General features: G+C 45.3%; 1 protein-coding gene across 1 annotated transcript in view; it reads right to left on the reverse strand.

Annotated features, from left to right (window-relative positions):
* MAF (MAF bZIP transcription factor) overlaps positions 1 to 15,409 on the reverse strand; it is a 343,782-nt gene that overhangs the window by 293,240 nt on the left and 35,133 nt on the right. The window lies entirely within an intron of this gene.

Here is a 15,409-nt window from a genome sequence, read left to right on the forward strand (position 1 = left end):
GGAGAATAAGCTTTCCAATCACATACCATAATTTACACCAGTTTTCTGTATGGATTGTAGTGACTTGGGGTGGAAGATTTCAGCATATTTGAAAAATGCAGGAAGTGGTAAGATCATTTTTAAGGTTCCCAGCAGGGGAGTCTATCTTTATGGAAACTTCTAAAAATGAAAACTATTCCATTTCATGCCAGGCCATGATGGTGTTAAGAGAAGCAACTTGCTTCACATGAGGACACATTACCTAATTTTTACAAGCACTGGAAGAAGCTGTCCATCAACTCTATCCATTAGATTTTTTTGCTGGTCTCAGGCAGCAACATTACATGGCCAAGACTAAGATGGGGACTTGGGAGCTGACCCTAAAGGGAACACCAACATGACTGCATGTTTGCAAAATGGAGTAAATATGTAGGAAGGGAGATAAGATCTTGGCTAGGAACAGACGCTGCTTGAAATCCTGCCTCTACTGTTTCCAAGCTCTGGGAACTTGGACAAATTACCGTCTCTTTCTGCCTCTGTTTCCTCCTCTGTAAAATGGGTAGAATGAGTACCAGCCTCATGTACATGTGTGGATTAAAGGGAAAAGGCACATAATACAGTATGTTAAATACAGACAATCCTACTGTTACTATAATTATGTAATGTGACAAATATCATTACAATGACAACCATGCACACATATAAATGTATTGAAATAACAAGCTGTACACCTTAAATGTACACAAGATCACATGTCAAATATATCCAATTAAAAAAACCTGACAACGGACCAACTATTAAAATTATTACTGGAAGTTATAGTGGGGAGGATGGACTTGTATGACACATTTATGAGCTGAAAACTAAGGAAGAATCTAAATACAGACAACATAATTTTCTAAGCCCAGATATTCAGACACATGATGTGACAACTGCAGGTTCCCTATGGGGGCAGGGAAGCAGAAATCTTTTAACTCATGTCATTGTTGGGAAATGCAGGACATGGCTGAACAGGACACGAGGACAGGTCTCAAGTGTTTTTTCTTTGAAACATTCCTTTATGAAATAAGGTGTATAGTATTATGGGTGAGGGCAATGAGATAGTGAAGAGAAACCTGGTCATTCGGAAGCATGACACACACACACACACACACACACACACACTCACACACTCAAACACACACACAACTTGATCTCAAAAGTATACTTAGAAATACCTTTGTGGAAACTCTTAAAATAATTAACTCTAAAACCAATGAAACAGCCTATTCTATACAGTGCTGTACAGATGTGGAAAAAAAAAAAACAAAACCCTGCACCTTCTGGAACTGATACAACGTAATTTACTGTGAAAGAGTATTTCAGATTCATCAGGTATGCCTTGGGTCCCCAAGGAATTCAGTTGGTGATGTCCTAAACACTAGTGTTATATGGATGTTTTATACATAAATAAATCCTAGAAACCACATAAAAGTGAGGCTGGTGTTGGGTGTTTGTCTATAATCGACCCTTTCACTCCTTGATTTCCACGATCCCAGGCCAGATCCCTTATTTTGGTTTACAAATTATATTCGTGTCTGTTACACACACACACACACACACACACACACACATACACACAAGAGGATATAGAACAAGTATCCTGTTTCTTAAATACATCCCTAAAACATGGGCTCAGGAAAGACACAGGTTCACAAAAAAAAAACCCCAAGATCAGTTGCCTTAATAAACATATCACAGATTTGATAGAGTGGTTGTTTCTTTTTTAGACCTGATTTATCTGTCACTTTCCTTCCAAATTTGATTTATTGGTCAATTTCTATTCAAGATTTGATTTATTGGCCAATTTCTCTTCAAGATTTGATTAAAATCCATTACATAAGTCTTTTCAGATCTATTTCTAAATATCATATATATTTCCCAGTATAGATGCTTAAAGTCTTTATTCATAAATGTTCTTGACTGATGCCTGCTTTTTCATTAGTTTTTTTTTTTTTTACTCCAGGTAGTCATTTATTCTGTAATTGGAATCAGCATAAACAAACCATAAAGTCCAATTGTGTCATGAATTACTCATCTATCAGATTCACTGAGAAAAAAAGTTCAAGATTTAACAAGGTAAGAACAGTTTGCGTGTGCGGGGGTGGTGCACGTTGTCTGGCTGGCCTTCAATCTCTGGATTTCCAGATTCATTATAAAACATTTCCACAAGGAAAGCTTCTAGGATGACATCTCCAGTGACCATTAATTAGTCTATGGCCACATGGATGGCCTAGAAGATGGAGAGTCTTATTTCATTCTGGAAAACACTTTATTTCAATGGACTCACGGTGTTCTGTCTCCTCTCTTTGGCATGTCTCTACAGACTTCCAGAGAAGCCAATGCTGGTACCCTGCCCACCCGACTCGTGGACCTGTGACAAGCCAGCACAGCAGGCCCCGGGATGTGGGCGCCCCGAGGAGGGTGGCCCGCACCACAGACGTGAGGCAGCAGCCTGGCAGAGTGGGGAAGTCAGGAGCTGTGTTTGAGAGCCCAGAGACACAGGCCTCCTTCCTGCCCACGCTCCTTAAACTTCTCTGGACAAGCAGGATGCTCACTGACTAGATACCAATCAGTGTGTGCCTCTGGGGGGATGGGATTTGGGCTGATCTGATTGAGCTACATCAGCAAACGCTACTCTTCAGAAAAGAAAGATCTCCATCCTCCCCGCTCACAGGCAAAGCATCTTAGCCTAGTTTCTTCATCTGTAAAATACGAAGCGCCTTACCTACTGTGGAGGGCGGCTGTGAGGAGCAAAGGAGCAGAGGTGTGCCAAGCGCTGCAGCCCCAGTGTCCGGCCATGGTGGCTGCTGTGATCTAGCTCAAGGGATGATGATTAACAACAAGGACCACTGGGGCGGTCCTGGTGCAGTGCAAGTGCGTGATGATGGATCAGTTCATCGACCAGAACAACGCTGTGAGCCCCCCACTGACAGCTGGGTAAACTGAGGCACAGTACGTCAGCTCGAGCAGAGCCAAACTCCACTCCACAGCCTGCTACACCACAAGAGAGCCACAGGATATTGTCTGCGAAACCATGATGGATTTCTAAGTTCCTGAACTACTTCAGGTCATCAATGTCAAATTTAAGGCGAGAAGCTGGTGTGCTATTAGTAAAGACCAAGCTTACTCGGTTCTCTGCCTGGCCCTTGGCATAGCCAGCAAAGCCCAGCTTTGATTACACTGGTCACCTCCCCAGTGTGGAAACCTCCCTTTCAGGTTGATATCCCCTCTGAAAATGATCCCCTCTAGTTCCACTTTGTCTGTCTGAAGCCTGACACCGAGGTGGATCATCCTGCAGCATCTGAAAAAGTGCCACGGCCAAAACCTTGGCAGGCAAGGTGAGACAGGGTCACCTCCTCTCAGCAGCCCTGAATTCCACTAACCCAGAAGGTCAAAGACCATCGCCCACCCTCCACTGAATCTATCGATGAAATGCCACTTCCACGACAGCACATTATGGACTGATTATTCCGTAAATCAAGGAGGGCCCCCTAAAAACAACAGGAAGGAAAGCAACCTCTGAAATGGTTCCACTTCTAGAGCATAAGCTGCAGGCTGCTGAGTTCCTAGACACGGGCAGTCTGGCCACCATGCGTGGTGGTGTGAACCGAGGCTGGGGAAGCTCCTTCCATCTCTGATGCTTCACCCGCCGCCTCCACTGCAGCCACCCTGACTTCCTCACCCACATGCTGCCCCCCTAAACCCTGAAACTCCACGAGGTTGGCACTGGGAGCTCTGCCACCACCAGGGTCTGCAGAGCCTGGTCCCTCACCTTGTGTTGGATGGGGATGCCGCCTGGATGGGTGGGGACCATTAACCTCAAGGAACATTTACACGTTGACCAAAGAAATGGTGGGCTGGAGAAAGGAAGGAGAAGAGAAGTGGTCCTGAAGGTCTGCAGGGACATAGGTAAGAGGACAGAAGGGGGCAATGTATTTATTCCCTGCACAAAAATTAGGGGAAAGGAGAGAGAGCAAGAGAAACAAACTCTCTGCTCACCACACTTTCCAGTTGGCTCCTGCTCTGCTGGCAACACCGAGTCCTCTGCTGAACCATTGCTTCCAGCTCTGACTCCCTCAGGCACAAAATCCTGCGAGACCTCACTCCGAGACAGCCTCCATGCGGCCCTCCAGTATGGACAACTCTGGGCTACATCAGCAGCCAGCAGAGCAGTATGAGGGCAAAGCCGACAGTGTAAGTCAGGGGCCACACCTGCAGGCGAGATTACCCTCCCGGTAATGGGGTCAAGTCTGAAACAAACACCCTCTGCTGCCTTCTCCTCACTGCCCTTGCCAGGGTCACTGGCTGTGCTCCCTGGGTGTATTCGCCCAGGTTGGGGATGGTAGGATTTTGTACCCTCTAAGCTGTGGCTGGAGGTGAGTGCTGGAGCTGCAGGCACATGTAAGATTCTTTCTGTATGTAGGTTCCCAGCCAGATTATAAGGAAGCATAACCCAGAGGACCTGGGGGAGTGGCAGCGATGGTTCAAGAAATAATCTCTCTACACTGATGGTCACTCTTGGAATCATGGCACTGGGGGAACATCAAGAAGACCCTCCCCGGCCCCACGAACAGCAGAGCTGAGAGCAGGAACACCTAGGTCCACTCCAGAACCACACACCGGGGAGCCAGAGCACTTCCAAGGACCTTACAGTCACCTCTCCTGAGGGATCACACACCCACTTTTGAAAAGGGGTCACTCAAGGAAGAGACCACCTTACCAGTGCTGGGTCACCAGCTAGGATGTACCCCCTCCCCCAAGTACCCTGTGACTATGCGCAGCATCAGTGGTCCTTGAAGGGCTTGTCTTCCTCTCCGTCAGCCCAGGCAGCAACGCAGCCAGGCCATCATTTCCAGTTTTGAATCAGGTTCACACATGGCTATTCTCTCATGCGTGGTTTCTCGCCCTCCTTCTTACATTGTTTTCATCACAGAAGTGCACGCCCTGTGGTCACTTAGAGAAGCCAGAAGGGCACAGCCAAGCTTGGGTCCAGCTCTCCCTCTTTTCATGAGATTCCCAAATTGGCCCTGGCAATTACAAGGGGGAAGACGTGGACCTTGCTGTCTCGGGGACCTTTTGTAACTGAGGTCACACCCTTCACTTCCCTGCTTGAAGCTCCGTCCCTGTGTTGTCACCCTTTTTTTTTTTGGACCACCTGGCAGCCCAGAGCAGGAGTTAGCAAACCATGATCCATGGGCCAGATCCTCACTGCCCAGTTTTGCTCAGCCTAAGATGGCCTTCACATTTTAAATGCTTTTTAAAATCCAAGGAAACAGCCATTATGGAAAACAGTATGGAGATTCCCCAAAAAACTAAAAATAGACTTACCATATGATCCAACAATGCCATTCCTGGGCATTTTTCCAGAGGGAAACAATTCAAAAAGACACATGTACCCCAATGTTCATAGCAGCACTATTTACAATAGCCAAGACATGGATACAACCTAAATGTCCATCAACAGATGACTGGATAAAGAAGCTGTGGTATATTTATACAATGGAATACTACTCAGCCATAAAAAAGAATAAAATAATGCCATTTGCAGCAACATGGATGGCCCTGGAGAATGTCATTCTAAGTGAAGTAAGCCAGAAAGAGAAAGAAAAATACCATATGATATCACTTATATGTGGAATATAAAAAAAAGACAAATGAACTTATATATAAAACAGAAATAGACTCACAGACATAGAAAACAAACTTAAACTTACAGTCACCAGGGAGGAAGGGGCTGGGAAGGGATAAATTGGAAGCTTGAGATTTGCAGATACTGACTGGTATATATAAAATAGATAAACAGCTTTATACTGTATATCACATGAACTATGTCGATATCTTGCAGTAGCTTATGGTGAAAAAGAATATGAAAATGAATAGATGTATATTCATGTGTGACTGAAGCACTGTGCTATATACCAGAAATTGATACAACATTGTAAACTGACTATACTTCAATTTAAAAAATGTTTAAAATTTAAAAAAAATTTTAATTAAAAAATTTTGAAAATAAAAATCCAAGGAATATTTTGCGACACGTGAAAATTACATGAAGGTCAAACTTCAGTGTCCACAAATCACATGCATTTACACCACGCCCAATCACTACACACCATCCAGGGATGCTCTCTCACACCAGAGGCACAGCTGTGTAGCTCCCACAGAGCCAGCTGAAAATATGTGGTATCTGGTCATTTGCAGAAAAATTCTGCCGATTCCTGGTCGGGGTTGGGCCTTGCTCTGCCCAGTTCTGTCTCCTGCTTCAACCCAGCTTTGCTCCTGTTCTTTTCTATACATTGGGATTCACAGGAAGATATATCTTCAAAATGTCTGTAGGATAAAACGCACCCTCTTTAGCTTAGTGCAGAGACCTCGGACCTACCTGCTCTTATAAGACTTTAACCTGCGTGTACAGATGGCCACGCTGCTGCACCCTGCTTTCAGGACAAAGGGAGATGCTGGCTGTCACACAAGCTGCCCTCTTGCCTCGTGCTCTGAGCCTTTGCACCTGCTGTTCTCTCATCTGAAACCCCTTCTCTGACCGCCTGGGGAACTCTTGTCCTCCCACAAGACTATTTCAAGTCTTACCTCTTTCGTAACACTTTCTCATCCTCCGCAGTAATGTGACCCTCCCTCCTCCTCTCTGGCCCCTCCCGCTTGCCTGCTGGGACAGGATCTCAGCTCTTATCACTTGGCTTCTTAAAGCACAGACTGCACTGCCAGGCAGCTGGTATCGCGTTCTCCCCACTTGGAGCTACTGTCACTGGACTGTGATTTCCGTGAGGGCTTTTTTTTCCCTGTGGTTATGTTCACAACACTTAGTGCCGGGGCTGGTGCATACTTGGCACTGGGTAAATGCTGACCGATGAGAGGGCAGCACTGTGGCTCTAATGCCCTCCAGCCCTAATCCAGCCAATTCCACTCAGCCATGCCAATTAGACGTGTGGGCAACAGCCAGAAAATGTGACGAGGCCCCACACTTCCACAAGGCAAAGCTGAAGGAGCAGGGAGGTTTGGGAAGGGGTCTGAATTTCCAATTTTCTATGTGACCTGTGAGTGGACCTCAATTTCTCCACTTGTGAAATGGGTTATTAACATCCCCATCCTACAGATTTGGGAGGCTTAAGTGCAGTAGGAAAACCAAGTGCCTGGCACAAAGCAGGTGCTCAAAAATGCCAGCTGCCACCGTGAACCTCTGCCTTGGCAACAGACCTGGGTCTCTTCTGCGGGAGGCACCATTTCTCAAGGCACAGTGTCTCCAACTCCCTGTAATGTAAGAGAAGCCTGCTTAGTCCAGAGTGGGCAAAGAGCCTCCCAAAGACCCCAGTCCCTCTGAGACCGCCGCCCAGAGCCAGAGACCGCCGAGAGGAGAGGCCAGCACGAGCCCATCCTGGGGCTCCTGGAACCTTATGCTGCCCTGGTCACAGAAGCCTCCTTCGGGGGGAAGCTCCGGCAGACAGCCTGGAGTCAGCTTGTGCTCAGAAAGCACCTTTGTCCAAGAGATGCCTCAGCACACTGTCTGCTACCCAGTCTGCCATTTTCCAGGAGCCTGGGGGCTGGCGCAGCCGAGGTGAGCCGGGTGCCAGGCCTGTGCCCAGTGACACCAGAGCCTCAAAGGAAGCCCAAGGGAAGGGAAGAGTCCTCAGCGTCCCTTTCCCTGCCTTCTGAAGGGCCACCCGGCACACAGGAAAACCCCATGATTCTACAGCCATTTCAGTTGGGGAACAGATCTTCATTTCTTAGCTCCCACCACTGCTTGATAACAACAACCAGAAAGACAGCAGCAGCGAAAGCGCTGAAACCGTGCAAATGGCAGCAGCGGGGCTCCCTAAGGTGGCCCTGTCAACAACCTTGGAGACCAGGGTCTCCAGTTTACAGATGAGGAGACTGAGGGACCTTAAAAAGGCAGAGTGACCAACTAAAGTATCCCAGATCTGTGAGCCCATTTCTCAGCCACGCTGGTCCTCACTCACTAGGACAAGGGAAGCGTGTGCCCTGCCAAAGATGCCGAGACAGAGGGAAAGGTCGTCCCAGGGGAATGTGAGAGCTGCTGGGAGTGCCTGAAAAGAGTCAGGGATCAGATCAGAGTTCTAGAGGTTTGAATAGCATTTCAGTAAGCGTATGTGACAAGACAGAGGACAGGAGGTCCAGGGCAGATGCTTACTGAAGGATGAGGTCCCCTTTGTCTCGCCCAGTGCTCCTCTGAGAGACCCCTTGCCTCAGGCGCTCCTGGGATGCTCACTAGAAAGGCAATTCCTGAGCCCAAACCCAGTTTCAAAGACTAATAACTCTCAACATAAGTCCCAGGAAACTGACCTTGGGACAAGCTCCCACAAGTGAGATCTTGCACCCTAAAGCTTGCAAACTATAACAGATACATCAGCGTGCTCCCTGGGTTTCTGAGGCCTCGCCCTCTACCAGTGCATTGCCTTGTGTGGGCTTTCAGCCCAAACCTTTTAACCTTACCCCTGTTGTCCTGGGACTGCACTTTCTAGTAAAAAAAAAAAAAAAAAAAAGCTTAATGCTGGCCACTGTGGAAAGCTGGTTGTTAAATATCGACCTGCCTTCCACCAGAAGTCAGGGTACCAAAGAGGTAAGAAGGGGCCAGGTACCAAAGGACACTGAATGCATTTCAGAGACCTCAGACTATAATCCACAGAGTATTGGTTCTTGACTTAGCTCAGATTCCCAAAAAACCAGAGCCTGAGGCAAGCATTTGCTGATTCCTGCAGTGTAAATACATTCACTTTGGCTGATTTTAAGCCACCAATGCGACATCACTAACTGCAGAGCTGGGAAGAGACGTACATTACCAGCCCAACATACAATATTTCTAACAAATAGATACAATAGACAGAAATGACCTATGTAAATAGTAAAATGTAGTAAAGTAATTAGGAAGTGATGCTTTTGTTTACTTATTACCTTATTGTAATATAATTACCATATATAATAATATAGTTGTAATATTATATACAATTTAATTTTAAATAATGACTCCCAATGAATTGGCTCCCAAAATTTTTGAAAATTTGACAACCAGCTCATGCAAGGTAGAGCAAGCTTACTTAAGCACACGGTGGTATCTCAGCTTACCATATATGGTCCATCTCATGCACTTTAATACCTTAATCATGCGATTCCATCTTCTGGGGATTAACTCATCTCCCTTTGGGTAGCCAGGAAATTCCTAAACAGCCTTTACTCCTTAGCTCAAGCTGCGGATCAAAGAATGCCCTGAGTGTTCACCAGCTATGCCATAATTTGGTCCAGCAGATTTACTTTATTTTATTTTATTTATTTATTTGGGGGGGAGGTAATTAGGTTCATTTATTTTTATAGGAGGTACTGGGGATTGAACCCACGACTTTGTGCATGCTAACATGTGCTGTAACACTTGAGCTATATCCAGCCCCCTCCACCAGTAGATTGATTTTAGACAGAAGAGAGCTAAGTTGGTTTCTTGCCTTCCAGGCACCTGGGCCAGTACTGCCTGAACCCACAAAAACAGACCTTCAGAAGATTTTAAGCTGAGGGATCTCGTATGAAGGAAACACAACCTTAAAGAAGTTGAAGCCTCGGAATTTGTTGGTGATATTCTGCAACCAACTCAACGGTAAAATAACAGAAATTATGGGTGAGGGTTGAGCTGGGAGAGCAGATATCTAAGCAGCCTGTGAAAATGTCCTTCTGGAATTCCTCATCCAAAGCACAGCTGTCACCTTCACATGTTAGCTATGTGACCTAAGCCACTGGATCATCTCTCTGTGCCTCAATTTACTCATCCAAAAAATGGGAATAATTCATCATAACCACACTATAGGGTTGCTATAAGGACTTAATACACGTGAAGAGCTTAGAGCAGTGCTGGACAAGAGTCAGCTATGTTGGTGATTTTCCGTTATGGGTTCTCTGCCTTCTTTGTACGCATACAAGCTCTTTTGGGCCAACACTCTATCAGACAGACCTCAGCTAGAGAGATTTTTTTAATTCAATTCCATTGCTAGTGCCAGCTCTATCGATGCTTGGGCTGCTGGGGAAGAGCTAGGAAAGACTTTTCTGCCAAGGTAATTTCCCGAAGTTTCCGTTTTTGGAGGAGAAAATTAGACAATGGCCAAGATCAGCAGTTTGAGGGTGGAGGAGGAGAAAGCTGGGGCTTCTCTTTGCCAACGATCTTGTCACAGCATTTTCTGGGCCCCCGGGTGCAGAGGGGAGTAAAAACATCCCTGGCTGTGAGCAAGGAGAAATAGATCCACCAGTAGAGTCAGCCCAAATGCAGAGCACAGACGGACCAACTAAGGCCGTTCTGCTTCTAGGCATTGGCTGCACCTACAATTTGAACCCTGGTTGCTCTGTTTACCAGTAATGTGGCCTTGGGCATGTCAGAGTCTCCATGACTCAGTTTTCTCATCTGCAAAATAGGGATCATAACAGTGGCCCATGGAACAGAACAGAGAGCCTGGAAATAAACTCAAACCCCTATGGTCAATTAATCTTCAACAAAGGAGGCAAGAATATACAATGGAGAAGACAGTCTCCTTGGCAACTGATGCTGGACAGTCTCACGTAAATCAAGAAGTTAGAACACTCTCACACCATACACAAAAATAAACTCAAAATGACTTAAAGACTTAAATATGAGACATGGTACCTAAAAACTCCTAGAAGAGAGCATAGGCAAAACATTCTATAATATAAATCAGAGTAATGTTTTCTTAGGTCAGTCTCCCAAGGTAATAGAAATAAAAGCAAAAATAAACAAATGGGACCTAATCAAACTTCCAGGCTTTTTCACAGCAAAGAAAACTGTAAACAAAACAAAAAGACAACCTACAGACTGGGAGAAAATATTTGCAAACCATGAAACTGAGAAGGGCTTAATATCCAAAATATACAAACAACTCATAAAACTCCACAACAAAAAAATGAAACTACTCAAACAAAAAGTGGGTACAAGACCTAAATGGACATTTCTCCAAAGAAGACATACAAATGGCCAATAAGTACATGAAAAAATGCTCAATACTGCTACCAGAGAAAGAGAAATCAAAATTACACTGAGGTATCACCTCACATTGGTTGGAATGGCCATAATCAAAAAAATCTATACATAATAAATGCTGGAGAGAGTGTGGAGAAAAGGGAACCCTTCTACACTGTTGGTGGGAATGTAGTTTGGTGCAGCCATTATAAAAACTGTATGGAGATTCTTTAAAAAACTAAAAATCTCCTGGGCATATATCTGGGGAAAACTCTAAATGGAAAGGATACACGCACCCCAGTGTCCACAGCAGCCTTATTTACAATAGCCAAGACATGGAAGCAACCTAAATGTCCACTGACAGTTGAATAGATACAGAAGATGTGGTTTATGTAAACAATGGAATACTACTCAGCCATAAAAAAGAATGTAATAATGCCATTTGCAGCAACATGGATGGACCTAGAGATTGTCATAGTAAGTAAGTCAGAGAAAGAAAAATATCTTGTATCACTTATATGTGGAATCTAAAATATGATACAAATGAACTTATTTACAAAACAGATTCACAGACATTGAAAAAACTTACGATTCTGAAAGGGGAAAGGGAGGTGGGGAGGGATGTATTAGGAGTTTGGGATCAGCAGATACAAACTACTATATATAAAATAGATGAACAACAACAGGGAACTATATTCAATATCCTGTCATAAACCATAATGTAAAGGAAAAAAAGTACCAGTGCCCAACTTTCAGAGTGTTGCAAAGATTAAGCAGGATGATCCTTGTTACGCATGAACATGGTCAACCTTCAGTAATGCTAGTTATTTTTATAAAATCAGGGGTCACGTGTAAAGTCTCATTTTTTCAATTGATGCATATGAAGTGTTCAGCCTATGCTGAGTGTTCCATGAGGGGCGAGGATTCAGGAGAAACATGGGTTCATTCCAGCCAGCCGAGCTGCACATCTGAAGGAGAGCGCAGGTGGCCTGGGGCCACAAATCAGACACTGGAAACCTAAGTTAGGCAGTAAGGGAAGGCTTCCTGGGAAGGGGCCTTTAAGCCAGGTTCTTCAGGGGAGGGGGCAGGAAACAGTCCACGTTGCGATGGAAGCAGCTCGGGGAAGCACGGTGGCCTCTCTCGCTCACTAGCACAGATGAGAATGTGAACCTCGTCCCTACAACCTGACCACTGCAGGGACCAGCCCGCCAGAGACCATCCAAGCCAACATACCTGACGACCGACCGGATCCACTGGGTCTTGGGTTGCTTGGGTCCGCGGGAGCCATTTTAGCAGCACGACGTTGTCGTAAAAAGCCGGAAATCAAAGTGTTAAAGGGAAAGGGGTCCATTTACGATTTTGACCATACTGAGAGAGCACCTGGGGAACTTTACACTAAAAAGAGAAAGACGAAGGAAGGGAGGGAAGGAGGGAGGGAGGGAGGAAGGAGGGGGAAAGGGAGGGGAGAGGGAAGGAGGGGAAAGGAGGATCAAGCATCCCATCTCAAGGAAACATCATGTTTTCAAGTCAGGTACCCTTCTCTCTGGTGAACCACGTTGATCAGCTTTGTCATTTCAAATGACCTTAGGGCAGCGCTTTATTTCTTTAGGTTAAAATTAAAAGGCATTATTGGAACTGATTTATATTATTTATTTTCTCATTTAAGACAAAAGAGAAAGCTGGGGTCAAACTTGCTGGGTTTAGCTCCATTATATGAAAAAAGTGAAGCACGGATGTAGCTGAGCTCCCTGAAGCAGAGAGCGGGGGATTTTCATCACAAATTGGAATTCAGTCCCAGGCCCTGAGGATACACCATCAAGCCAAACTGATAGCCCCTGCCTTCCTAGATCGTACCATCTAGCTGCTGTTCCATTCATAAGTCTAGTGGCTTTCCTGGGGAAAACAAAACAAAACATCACTCTTCCCTTTGGTTCTAGGACTTTTAACCTGGTTCTCATGTTTGTCATGGGGGGTCCTAATCCTAGGAAGCTTTTAAACTCTTAAGAGATGATCACAGGGTAACTTTCGTGCTTCCTTTCTCTGAAGCCAGGCAGATTATTCACAGCATTTGTTTATTCTTGGCTGGACACGTGCACTTCTCTTCTGAACCAACAGAAACACCACAAAAACCCCTACCCAGGGTGTGCCTTTGTGATCTTGCCTGGTCACTGTGTGATTGTTTCGGGGCTGTTTACTTTGATCTAATTGCCATTTCTGAAACCACAGGACAACTCCTCAAACACGAACACCACGCCTGAGGACACTGGCCGTGGTTTGAGTGGGCTTAGCTATTAACCGAGCTCGCACCACCAGAAAGAAAGCCTGTGGAGGCCCCTTGCTTCTGGCTACTGATGGTTTGTGCATGAACATAACACTCTCATTAGAAGGAACCACTGTTGAGAGCAGACGGTCATTGGGTTTACCATTTGAATCACCCTGACGATCTACATAGCAAGAACCAAAAGGCCCAGTCATTCTTTCTCTTCAACAATGCATGTCTCTATGCAAATTCTAAACTCATGACAGCTGGCAAAAATCAGACAGGGTCTTTCAAAGGGGAAGCCTGCAAGTGGCAAATTCAAAAGCCACAGCCTGTATTCAGGGCTGGACATCCCCCCTACCTGTTGCCTGCCTTCCACTGAGCGGTAAAAATGAGAAACAAACATCAGGTGATTGAAAAGCTTGAGCCTTCTACTGTTTTATTGACTTGTCACTGCAGATAAATTGACTATAATTTACTTCAAGGGTAAATTACTAGATGTTCATAAAAAAAAAAGACTTGTACATTACCATCCCTAATTAAGATGTTAAACATGATTCCATTTTTAAATTGGAGGAGCCAATGGAAATGAAAAATGCTGATAGTGCTGTATTTCACTCCACTTTTTCCCTTCCTCTCCATCACATCAGTTTATGATTTGGTACCTGATTGGCAGATGTGACAAGCAAAGCCGACCATGGGTCCTTGAACGTTCTCCTAACATATGATTGTTTTGGTTCGGTTTATTTTGTTTTGTTTTGTTTTATGATCCCCCCGTCTGTCTCTGTCACTAACACTAGCCTTGAAAGATATTCCGTAAGCCACATATTGCTTGGGAAACCAAGTTGGTTAACTCAGAGAAATCAAAAGAATTTGAGATGAAGGCTCTAGAGGAGGGAGCCCTGTGCAGTCCTTCATCTGGGCATTTCAAATTGAGTTGGACCAACTTCATGTTGAGAATCAAAAACATAGACTGTGTAGCTAAGAATGAAAAAACAGTTTGAACTGTGTTGCTTGTTTTTCTCCAGATACATGTGATTGTGGGAGATGTCTTGGGCAAAGGGACAGAAAATGTTCTCCAAAGCCAAGGAAAGTTAGAACAATTATCCACACAATTCAAAATGGAACGTGATGGGCTGAGAAAAGAGGCAGAGGTATGTCTGCTGTTTGACAAGAGTGGCCCCCAAAGCTAGAAGTCCCGGGGAGAACTCTTTGCCTTTGTTAATTCAGAATATATTTGTTGAGCGCCTGTGTTATGATGGGCGCCAAGCAGGGTACATAGGAGCCAAGAATGGACATCACAGTGTCTCCAGCCTTGATGTCTGCCATTTGTCCCCAAGCTCACAACCACGCGCTGGCCAGCTTTCAGCTCATTCCTGTCCTCAGCCTTCCAGCACATTCCCTGTTCCATCTGTAAAACATGTCCCCTTTCCGTCCTCATCCCCCTGTCTTCTCAAGACATAATCCTTCTCATCCTCAAATCCTCAAAGTCAGTCTCACATCTCCTGATATCCAGACCAGGTCTGGCCACAGCACTCTTGTCTCACCCTTTACGACACTGAGCACAGTCAGGGTGAATCACTGGCTTAAAGCCCGGCTGTGCCAGCGGATTGTGAAGCTGGAGATGGGACGGGACAAGGTTTTTGTTTTGTTCCCACCTGTATTCCCAGCATCCCGTGGCTGCACACAATAGTTTCCTAACAGAAGATGTGTCCAGTGAGTGAATCAATGAATGAAAGGAAGGAAGGAAGGAATGACTCAGTAAGTGGATTCTCAGCATGTTCCAGGTCCTAGGAGTCAGATACCCAGTTCTTAGCCCTCAAGAAAACTCCATCTTCCAAGTGCAAAGGTCCATTGTCTACACAAAGCCCACAACATTCTTTGATGTTATCTGTACCCTGGATCCCAACTAACAGTACAGAATGTTTCTCAGCCTCGTCCCTAAGCACAGATCTGAGAAGGCAGATTTCCCAACACTTGCAGAGTTTCAAGGTCACTCCAGTTCCCCCTTCTTAAGCCTCTGTGCTTTTGAGAAGGCCCCACATTCACGATCTAGCTTCTGTCTAGGGTTCTCTCACTCAGGACATATTCCTTAAAAGAGCAAGTAGAACAGGGACGGGAAACATCAGCCCAACTTGGGAGTGGCT

Source organism: Camelus ferus, chromosome 9, assembly GCF_009834535.1.
Source record: "Camelus ferus isolate YT-003-E chromosome 9, BCGSAC_Cfer_1.0, whole genome shotgun sequence".
Taxonomy (NCBI): Eukaryota; Metazoa; Chordata; class Mammalia; order Artiodactyla; family Camelidae; genus Camelus; species Camelus ferus.